Here is a 10,751-nt window from a genome sequence, read left to right on the forward strand (position 1 = left end):
ATTTTATGAAATGCAAATGCATAGGCATGCAATTTTTTAAAAATAGAAAAAACACATTAAAAATCAACAATTAAAGACTAAAATGGAAATCCTGAATATTAAAATGGGGATTAATAAAATTTTTTAAAAAATTGACCAAACAAATAAAACTAGGAACTGGATTTTATGGAGGAAAAAACATTAAAATAGAAAAAAGATTGATTAGTTTGATTTTTGAAATTAAAGCAATTATTAGGAGAGATAATGCCTAATTCTATACCAATTCATCAGACTCTCCTTCTGAAAGACATGAATATTTACAAAGATATAATAAATTGCTCAGACTAACGGAAAATGAAATAGAACACTTAGATAATCCTTTCTTAAAAAGAAATTGAACTGCCATAAATGATTTCTCCAAGAAAAAATCCTTAGTTCCAGATAGATTTACAAGTCAATTCTGTCAGACATTTAAAGAACAATTAATTCCCAATACTGCCAGGAAGAGCAAAAACAAAAAGAAACCTAGAGACCAATTTTCCTAATGAATATTAGATGAAAAATTTTTTTTAAATACTAACACAAGGAGATTACAGTAATATATCACAAAGATCACAAATTATGACCTGGTGGGATTTAAAACCAAGAATGCAGGTTAGTTCAATATTAAGAATAATTCACCATATCAAACAAAAGCAACAATCATGTAATCTCAATAAATGAAAAAAAGTTTTTGACAACACTAATTCCTATTACAAATTCTAGAAACCAGGAATAAATGGAAATTTTTTTTTATTTTAACATTTTATTTGTTTTCCAATTATATACAATAATAATATGTATCCATAATTTTTTGCAAGGCTCTGAATTCTTCAATTTTTACCCCCCCCTGCATTCCCTCCCACCCCCACAGAAGGCTAATAGTCTCTACATTGTTTCCATGACATACATTGATGTAAATTGAATGTGTTATAAAAGTAAACATAAATGCCCTCCCCCCCAACCCCCAAGAAGATGAGAAACCTCAAGAATAGAGAGAGAGAGAAAAAAAAAATTGTATTTCAGTCTGTGTTCCGATTCCAATGGCTCTGTCTCTGGGGTGAGTTGCTTTCTTTATCATAAGTCCACCAGAGAAGTTACTTCAATATTTTTCCCACAGTTGTTATTACTAGATGAATTTCCCTCCACTCTATTCCTCCCCACTCTCATTTTATTCTCTTCTCTCTCTCTCTCTCTCTCTCTCTCTCTCTCTCTCTCTCTCTCTCTCTCTCTCTCTCTCTCTCCTTTCATCCTGGCCCTGTCCAAAAGTGTTGAATCTGAGTATACTCTCCCCCAATCTTCCCTCTCTTCTACTCTCTTCTATCACCTATTATCACCTATTCCCCTCTTCTCTCCCCCTATTCCCCCTTATCCCATCCCTTTCCTCTCCTATTTTCCTCTAAGGTAAGATAGATTTCCTCACCGTATTATGTGTGTATGTCATTTCCTCTCTGAGCCATTTCTGATGAGAATGAAGGCTCACTCATTCCCTCATATCTTCCCCCTTTCCACTCCATTGAAAAAGCTTTTTCTTGACTCTTATGTGAAATTTCTTAGCTTCTTCTTCATCTCCTTTCCCTTCCTCTCAGTACTTTCCTTTATCATCCATTGACTCTATCTTTACTATATTATACCATTATATTCTGTTCCTTCCTATGTCCTGTATATATGCTCCTTCTAACAGCTCTTATAAATGAGAAAATTCATATGAGTTATCAATATCTTCTTCCCATGCAGGAATACAAATAGTTCAATATCATTAAGTCCTCATAATTAATCCTTCTCATCCACCCCCTCTATGGTTCACCAGATTCCTGTACTTGGAGATCAAGCTTTCTGTTCAGCTCTGGTTGTTTCAGTGGGAAAATTTGAAAGTCCCCTGTTTCATTGAAAGTCATCTTTTCCCTGAAAGAGGATGTTCAGTTTTGCTGGGTAGTTGATTCTCAGTTATAATTCAAGATCATTTGCCTTCTGGAATATCATACTCCAATCCCTACGAGCCCTTAATGTAGATGCTGCCAGGTCCTGTGTAATCCTGACTATGGAGCCTCAGTAGTTGAACTGTTTGTTTCTGGCAGCTTTTGGAATTTTCTTTGATTTGGAAGTTTTGGAATTTGGCTATAATATTCCTGGAAGTTTTTCTTTTAGGGTCTCTTTCAGGAAGTGACTGGTGAATTCTCTCAATTTCTATTTTACCCTCTGCTTCTAGGGTCTCAGAGCAATTTTGATATATTATTTCTTGAAAAATGAAGTCTAAGCTCTTCTCCCAGTCGTGGCTTTCAGATAGTCCAATAATTTTTAAATTATTTCTTCTGGATCTATTTTCAAGGTTGGTTGTTTTTCCAATGAGCTATTTCACATTTTCTTCTAATTTGGGGTTTTTTGGAAGAGTTTTATTTCTTCCTGATTACTTGCAAAGTCGTCAGCTTCCTTTAGTTCCATTCTGCATTTGAAGGAGTTATTTTATTTATTTATTTATTTATTTATTTTAGATTTTTTCAAGGCAATGGGGTTAAGTGGCTTGCCCAAGGCCACACAGCTAGGTAATTATTATTAAGTGTCTGAGGTTGGATTTATACCCAGGTACTCCTGACTCCAAGGCCAATGCTCTATCCACTGCGCCACCTAGCCACCCCCTGAAGGAGTTATTTTCTTCAGAGAGCTTTTTATCTCCTTTTCCAGTTGGCCAATTCTGCTTTTTAAGCATTTAATCTCCTCATTTGCCTTTTGTTTTGCTTTTTCCATTAGGCCTAAACTGGCTTTTAACATATTATTTTCTTCAGTATTTTTTTTAATATCTTTCACCAAGCTTTTGATTAGGTTTTCATGATTTGTCTGTATTGCTCTCATTTCTCCTCCCAATTTTTCCTCCACCTCTCTTAATTGCTTTTCAAAGTCTTTTTTGAGCTCATCTATAGTCTGATCCCATTTTCCATTTCTCTTGGAGGTTTTGGCTATGGAAGCTTCGATTTTGTCATCAGTTGAGTATGTGTTTTGATCTTCCATAGGACTAAAGTAATTCTCTATGGTCAGATTCTTCTTTTTCTGTTGTTTACTCATTTCTTCAGCTCAAGACTAATTTACAGCACTTCCAAGGCTTTGGGGGTTTTTGGGGGGGACACCCACTGGGACCTTTATTCCTCCAAGGTTTTATGCTCTCTTGACTGTATTTTGATATTTAGATGGCACCCAGACTTCCCTCTGCCCTGGGGCTATAAGGAGGGATCTTTCTATCTTAGTATGGAAGCCCAAACTGCAATATCTGAGTGTAAGCAAAGAGCAGGGTCCTACCCTGAGGGAGAGCAGGGAAATCTCTGCAGACTTCCTTTACCATCTCTGGGGATGCAGGCTGCTTTCTCCTTCACTGCAGATTCTGCAGCTTGTGCTCCTCATTCCACACTCACCCAGGTACAGCAGAGTTCTCTCACCATCCCTTCAAGTTGTTGCCGGGGATCTCTGGGCTGCGCTGGGCTGGACTAGGCTGGGCTGGGCTGCTCTGGGCTCTCTCTATTTTTTAAGTGGATACTTCCCTTAGTATCCCAGAAAGCCATCCCATATGAATATTTTGTGGAAAGGGAGAAGAGTTGATAGAACTGATACATTGAAAAAGTCCAAAAATATGTGCAATGTCCCCCACCTGTGAACCTTCCACTCCACAAAGGGGTAGGGATGTCATGTCTTTTCAAGTTCCATTTTATCTTTATTTTGTTATATTTCCTTTTTTTTAGTGTCATTCTTTTCATTTACATTCATAGTTATGTACATTGTTTTCTTGGTTTTGCTTACTTTATTCTGCATCATTCAATAAAACTCTTTCCATGTCTCTTTACATTTACATACATTTCTTACAACTCAGTAATATTCCATTATGTTCATGTACCACAATTTATTCAGCTGTTTTCCAGTCCCTAATGTGGAAAAGAATGAAGTGTTTTGTTTTCACAAGTTTGAGAGGATATTGTCAGAATCTCACAGATGTCTGTGAAGATAATACATTACAAAAACCAGGATATCTGGTCTTTGTGAAAAACCCAAAAGATGCCTGTTTATAGGAAGGAGAGAGTTAGACAAAAGGAAAGTTGATTAAAGAAATAACTTTGCAGGAGGTTGAATGAGGGTCTGTGTCATTGTCCTTTGCACCTCCTCAAGAAGACTACTGTTCCTACCCTTAGTGGGGGGCGGAGAACATATGGAGTGATCATATCAATTACATTTTGGCCCTGGCCAATGATTAGCCCCAATCACATCCTTTCTATGATTTGGGGCCACTCTTCCCTTGAGAGAGGTAGTCCTTTTGTTGAGATATCTTAATAAAAGTCATTTTAATCACTCAGAACTAATTATTTATGAGTCGTTGATAGCACTTTGTTTCTAATTCATAGCTATAACAAAAAAGCTGCTACAAATGTTTTGTAATGTGGGGACTTCTTTTATTCTTGGAATTAACCAGAGGAGATCTTGGAATGCCCCAGCTTGTTTCTTTTTTTTTTTATTTTTTTTAGTTTTTGCAAGGGAATGGGGGTTAACTGGCTTGCCCAAGGCCGCACAGCTAGGTAATTCTTAAGTGTCTGAGATGGGATTTGAACCCAGGTATTCCTGACTCCAGGGCCGGTGCTCTATCCACTGTGTCCAGCTTGTTTCTTAATTGTGAAATAGATGAACAAATTGTCAATGAGGTTGTTGGGGAAAGGGGTGGGGGGAGTTTGTTTTGGTTTTTTTGATTGAGTTTTTTGTTTCTGTTTTTTCCGTTTTTAGTTGGGAGTCATTTAGGTGATGCAGTATATAGAGTATTGGTTTTGAAGTCAGGGAGACCTCAATTCAAATGTGGCTTCAGACATCTATTAGCTATATGACCTCTGCTCTGCCATAGTTTCATCAGTTGTAAAATGGGGCTTCATAATAGCATCTACCTCTCAGAAACATTATGAGGATCAAATGAGATCCTTATAGAGTACTTTAGCAGAATTAAAGTTTGAAGATGAGAAGTTAACAATAGGGATACAAAAAAGGGGAAACTCTGAAACTTTTTTATACAAAAGAAATTAATGATCAGACTTTTTTTTTCCTTAGCTTTTTGCAAGGCAAATGGGGTTAAGTGGCTTGCCCAAGGCCATACAGCTAGGTAATTACTAAGTGTTTGAGGCCAGATTTGAACCCAGGTACTCCTGACTCTAGGGCCGGTGCTTTATCCACTGTGCCACCTAGCCACCCCCAGACATTTTTTAATATTTACAAAAGGCAGACAAACTTTTATATACTTTCTAAGTATGAAGATGGCTAGGTGGAGCAGTGGATAGGGTACTGGCCTTGGAGTCAGGAATACCTGAGTTCAAATCTGACCTCAGACATTTAATAATTACCTAGCCATGTGGCCTTGGGCAAGCCACTTTAACCCCATTGCCTTGAAAAAAGTTTTAAAAAAAATAAGTATGAAATAAAGATTCATGTTTTAATATAGAATCCTTTTTGTATTCTATTTTGTATTTGTGTTTTCATATAGAATCCTTTTTGTATTCCTTTTTGATGTTTTAAATTAAGAACTTGATATTTTACATATACAAACATGCATAAATATGTATTTGCGTGTATGTATATGTGTGTTTGTGTGTGTGTATGTATGTATGTAATTTTATTAAACTTTCCTAGTAGATTTGGGGGTGGGAGAAGGAAGGGAGTCAAATTTAGCCTGATTTTAACATGCCTTCCCATATACTATTTGGCAAATAAATCCAAAGACATGGCAACTATTTACTATTTGTATGCAATAAAGTGTTCTCCAAATCCAGAAGGAAATAGAAGAGAAAGAAATTGTGGTTGGGGAGGATTGGAAAGGTCAGGTTGGATCAGGAATGTAATCTGGACTTGGATCAAGAATATAATCTGGACTAGCATGTGGTTCCATAAAATTGCTATTACACATTCATTCTGATCCTCTCTATTTTGTCATCTAATACATAAACCAATATTTCCCTCAGTGTCATAAAAGTTAAAAACTTTAACAGTAATGATCTCATACACAAACCTACTTTAACAGATTTTATAGTAAACTAAAGTTACAGATTAAACTACACTTAAAAAGTTCATCAGTAAACTGATTGAAGGGGCAAATTTACATATCCCCAAGGAGTCAAGGACAGTTGAAATTCTTTCTCTGGCTTCTCATCTAAGTTATGTTTAAAGCCTTTAGTATATTTTTACATCCTATGTAAAAGGTTTTGTTTTTGTTTTTGTTTTTTTAAGGTTTTGGTCAAGTGAGAGTAATCTAACAGAAGACAAACTTTTAGTAAGTGAGAAGTTGCTAGAGGAATGCCCTGAGTCCCAAATAATAAAAATTAATAAAAGGAAATAAAAAATTTCCATTAAAAACACTTGTAATGGGAAAAATAGTTCCTCTCTGAGTTCATGTGGTAGGTAACAGTTGCCAAAATATATTTACTACAATGTAGAAATTACAGAAGCAAAAATCTAGATTTTTATTAAGCTAAAGTATAGGTACAGGCATCAGAGAAAACCTGGACCCTCATTAGGATTCTAACAAACCCTCTAATGGACAAAATTATCAAATATCAAATTATCAAATATCAAAGAGACAGAGAAATAACTTTTTAACACATTACAATCTAAACATTACTCTTAGGACATAAAAGGTTCATTCCATGTTTCCTTCAATATCACAACAGTTGAATAAATTTGGATAAACAGAATCATAATTTCCAATCTTGTCAAACAAACTATATAAAATGAATCAGGTTATAAATCAAAGTATATTGGGTCAGCTAGGTGGCGCAGTGGATAGAATGGCCCAGGAGTCAGGAAGACCTGAGTTCAAATTTGACCTCAGAAACTTAATAATTACCTAGCTGTGTGACCTTCAGCAAGTAGCTTAACCCCATTACTTTAAAAAAAATTAATTAATTAAAGTACATTTAGAGGGTTCACAGCTAGGCTAATTGAGGAAGATGATTTGCATGTTACCAAGAAGTCAGGCACATTTAAGATTCTTCTGGCTTCTTATCTAATGAATGCTTGACTTTATGCAAATTTTTACATCCTGTGAAACAGATTTTGATTAACAACCTCTGAAATAGGAGAAAAGGTCTTGATTTTCCCCTAATATTAGTATTTTTTGAGTCAGACAGAGGAGGTTAATAATGACTGATGAGAATTTAGTTATTAATCTATCATTTGTTTCAGCACAATGAAGTATAATGGGAAGAACACTTGACCCTTCAGGTCCTGTCCTGTCACTGACTGTCTAACCATGGGTAGTTTTCTTATTTGGAAAATGAAGGGGCTAGTAAGTCAAAAATTCAAAACTTCCTATTACATACCCTAAAGATACTCAAAGAAAAACTAGATTACTTTTATTGTTGAATGCTTTTATGGAAAGCAAGAAAGCAGCCAATTTTGTTTTATAAAGAGTTTTCCAAAAAAGAATTTTTCCGGGCCAGCTAAGTGGCGCAGTGGATAGAGCACCCACCCTGAAATCAGGAATTACCTGAGTTCAAATCTGGCCTCAGACACTTAATAAGCTGTATGGCCTTGGGCAAGCCACTTAACCCCCATTTGCCTTGCAAAAAAAAAAAACCTTAAAAAAAACCTTTTCTGACTAAAGTTCTTACTCACAAAAACTAATTAGAATATTACAGTCAATAAACATCAATTAAGAACTTACTAAGTGTTGGAGATACAAAAAGAGGTAAAAAACATTCCCTGCCCCTTAAGGGGCTTATAATCTAATGAGAAAGACAATAAAAAACAAATATGTGTCAGTTTGTGTGTATGTATGTATACATATATGTCAAAGAGGAAATAATTAACAGAGGAAAAGGTACTAAAATTAAGGGGACTGAGATTTTCTATAAAAGATTTTTAATTAGAATTTAAAGGAAATTAGGGAAGTCAGTAGATGAATTTGGAGGAGAGTATTCCAAGCATGAGACAGAGAAAATGCTCAGAGCCAAGATATGTGATATCTTCTTAATGGAAAAGCCAGGGGGCAGCTAGGTGGCCCAGTGACCCTGAAGGCAGGTGGACCTGAGTTCAAATTTGGCCTCAAACACTTAATAATTACCTAGCTGTGTGACTTTGGGCAAGTCACTTAACCAGGTTGCCTTGCAAAAAAAGAAAAAAAGAAAGAAAATCCAATCCAAGAGGCCAGTATCATTAAAGAGTACGTATTAGGGAGCACAGTGTAAGAATTGAAAGATTGGGGGGGGGGGGTCTATGTTATAAAGAGCTTTGAATAACAAAGAGAACATTTTATATTTGTTCCTGGAGACAATAGAGAGCCACTAGGATTTCATGAGTAGGGCGTGGTGACCCAATCACATCTGCATTTTAGGAAAATCACTTTAGTGGCTGAATGGAGAATAGATTGAAGTAGGAACAGAATAGCTATAGACAAACCCACCAGCAGTAATAAAGGTGTGGAAAGATGAGGATCTGCACTACAGTGGTGGCCATGTCAGAGGAAGAAGGGTGAACATTTGAGAGATGGTGCAAAAGTGAAAGTGACAGGTTTTGGCAACAGATTAGATGGAGGGGGAGATTGCTCTCTACAGAAACAGGGAAGGTAAGTGTTGGGAGCCAGGGTCTCTAGGCTGTTTGACACAGTTGCAGCAAGAAGACTCAAGGCAGTCATACTGCCTGATGGAACAACATTTCCTTCTTCAATATATATAGGGATTCCATGTATACCCATATTTATAGGTCTATTATAGATTGCAAAACTTACTCATCCTAATAGTAGAATGACTATAAAGGAAGGATTTCAGAGAAATTCCTTGAATAAAACAGATTGTGAACTCTGTCCAAATTTAACAGGACTGCCTCTCCCTGAGACATACAAAAGGCTTCAACATTATGAAATCTTTGGAAGATACAGCACTGGAAGTTCCAGGGAGATGTCAGAATATATACAGGGAAACTAGATACAAGATGGGTCAGATAGAATTACAGGGAAATTAACAGTTTTGCCCCCCTTAACATACACAGGAATATATGATAAAGATGGTGAGAGAATAGTTAGTATAGGTAACCAATATATGAACTCTTGAAGCCTTAGTTTATTGGGAAAGAATAAAAAGTAACAGAAACTGTAGCATCTACCAACAAGGGCTGAAAGGAAAATTGGTTATGGAAGGAGTCAATGGACAGGGACAAACATAACTACCCTCACTATAGGTTGTCAAGGGAGCATATTGAAAAACATTACATATGAAGCACAAAAACATAAAAGCATTCCATTAAACAAATTATATCAAAGATTATTATAAGGAAAGTTCTGTTTAATTTATAACTTTACTATGCAGCAACAAACTAGGCAACAGGCAGGTTGAGGTCATCACGGTCTGAGCAGGGACAAGAAAATTAACTACATGGTTGATAATCACACTTGTAACCACTACATGATCAAACTTGTAACCATGTGAACTACATGATTAATGATGAAAATTGTACACTTTTGTAACCAAGGAAATTATTTTAGTTTGCTTGTTTCATATGATTCTGAGACTATAAAAATAAATCCAAGCAGCTGACAATCAGTCAACCTGCTCCTGCCTTTACCCACTTGTTGACTCAACTCATTTTGCCGACTCTATCCCTCCTGTCAGGTTCCAAGGACCCCTCGGAGGCTGGACCCCCTCAGGTAAGAGGAAGGGGAAAGGTAATGAGTTCTGTTTTAGACATGTAGAGTTTAAAATGGAGACTGGACATCTGGCTAGATGTCTGAAAGGCAGTTGAAACTGCAAGAAGTCACACCTCTCAGACTGGCCAATATGACTAGAAAGGACAATGATCAGTGTTGGAAGGGTTGTGGGAAATCTGGGACACTAATACATTGTTGGTGGAGCTGTGAAGTCATCCAACCTTTCTAGAGAGCAATTTGGAATTATGCCCAAAAGACAACAAAAATGTGTATACCCTTTGATCCAGCAATACCACTACTGGGTCTGTACCCTGAAGAGATTATGAAAAAGGGTAAAAACATCACTTGTACAAAAATGTTCATAGCAGCCCTGTTTGTGGTAGCAAAGAAATGGAAACTGAGGGAATGTCCATCAATTGGGGAATGGCTTAACAAACTGTGGTATATGTATATGATGAAACACTATTGTTCTATTAGAAACCAGGAGGGATGGGAAAGATGCTGAGTGAGATGAGCAGAACCAGAACATTGTACACCCTAACAGCAAACATGGGAGTGATGCTCAACGTTAATGGACTTGCTCATACCAACAGGGCAACAATCAGGCACAATTTTGGGATATCTGTGATGGACAATGCTATCTGTATCCTGAGCAAGAATTGTGGAGTTTGAACAAAGACCAAAGTGTTTCTAAATACCTTTAATTTAAAAAAAAAATTCTTATTATGTAATTCTGCTATATCTCATACTATATGTTTCTTCCTTAAGGATATGATTTCTCTCTTATCACATTCAAATTAGATCAATGCATACTATGGGAATGATGTAAAGACTAACAAACTGCCTTCTGTGGGGGGTAGGGGGGGAGGAATGCAAGATTGGGGGGAAAATTGTAAAACTCAAAAATAAATAAAAGTTTTCTAAAATTAAAAAAACTCATTATGCTATGCCTTTGATGAAATTAAAAAAAAAGAAACTGCTAGAAGGGAGGTCAGCAGAAAAGTTGGGATTCTGGATGAAGATCCAGTGAAGGATCCTGAGGAAGAATCAGATAGATAAGAGGAAAATCCAGAGAAAATAT

This window comes from Macrotis lagotis, chromosome 1, assembly GCF_037893015.1.
Source record: "Macrotis lagotis isolate mMagLag1 chromosome 1, bilby.v1.9.chrom.fasta, whole genome shotgun sequence".
Taxonomy (NCBI): domain Eukaryota; kingdom Metazoa; phylum Chordata; class Mammalia; order Peramelemorphia; family Peramelidae; genus Macrotis; species Macrotis lagotis.